The following is a 1,354-nucleotide window of genomic DNA, read 5'->3' on the forward strand; positions in this document are numbered from 1 at the left end:
ATATATACATATATATATATATATATGTATATATATATATATATAGTTATATATTTATATATACATGTATATGTATACACGTGAAAGTAGTTTTTATCATAAACAAAGTATATGTATCTTTGTAGATATATAGAAATGTATATCTATTTATATATACTTATATATATAAATAGATATACATTTCTTTATATGTATCTATGTTTATATTTATATATATTTATATGTATAAATATATATGTTTATATATATAAATATATATATTTATATATATAAATATATATAAATATATATTTATATATATTTGTTAGTATCTGTTTCGCTTGCACGGAGCGACGATCGCTGTGTTGATGAGGGAGCGTCTGGTGCATTTTGTTAGTTTAAAGCCAAATAAATAAAAAAAAAATAAATAAATAAAATAAATAAAATAAAATAAAATAAAATATTTAATTATTTAATTATTTAATACATATTTAATACAAAAAGAAAAAGGATGAACGCCTGGTGTTGGGGTGTATGTGCAGCTCAGAAACGATGAACCGCCGCCCGTGCTCAGCGGCGGCGTCGGTGGCTGGCGGTGGTTATATGAGGGTTTGTTTTTTGTTTTTTTTAATAAATTTAGAGGAATAAATAAAAAAAAATAATAAATAAATAAATAAATAAATAAAATTTAAAAAAAAAACAAAGAACCAGGTGTACACACAGCCCGACGCAGAGACAGAGACAACACCGCAAGCGACAGAAACGAACATAAAGTAGAGTCAAGCAACAGAAGAGAAAGAAAAGAAGAAAGGAATAAAGAAATAAGAATAAAAAGAATAAAATAAAATAAAATATTAATTAAAAAAGAAAAAAAAACAGAGACAAAAAAAATATATAAAGAAAGAAACAAACCCCTCTTCTCTCTGTTCTCCCCCCTCTGTCTCTCGCGACGCCCATGCTGGTGTATGCGTGCAGTATAAATATCTCTGTTGTTTTATCTTTTTGTTTTTTATGTTTATTTTTCTCTTTTATTTTATTAAATTAATATTATATTTCTTTTTCTTCTTCTTTATAACACCCCTAAACCCCTTACTGCTGCAGAAGGCGGAGATATCTATACACGCAAGCGACAGCTACAGACGCGCTTGAGGTGTATGTACACCTCAGAGCTGTATTTATTGTGAAATATTATTTTTTTTTATTTATTTTTATTTATTTTTTCTTTTTTCAGCAGCAATTATGTTAAAATAAAACCCCGTGGTTGAGGTGTGTGTGTAGCTCGTCTCCTAGTCCTTCGCTCTGCTGTGTTTGTTTGTTTGTTTTTTTTTTTTTTTTTTTTTTTTTTTTTTTTTTTTTTTTTTTTTTTTTTTTTTTT

Source organism: Eimeria mitis, genomic scaffold (genome assembly GCF_000499745.2).
Source record: "Eimeria mitis Houghton genomic scaffold, Emh_scaff812, whole genome shotgun sequence".
Taxonomy (NCBI): domain Eukaryota; phylum Apicomplexa; class Conoidasida; order Eucoccidiorida; family Eimeriidae; genus Eimeria; species Eimeria mitis.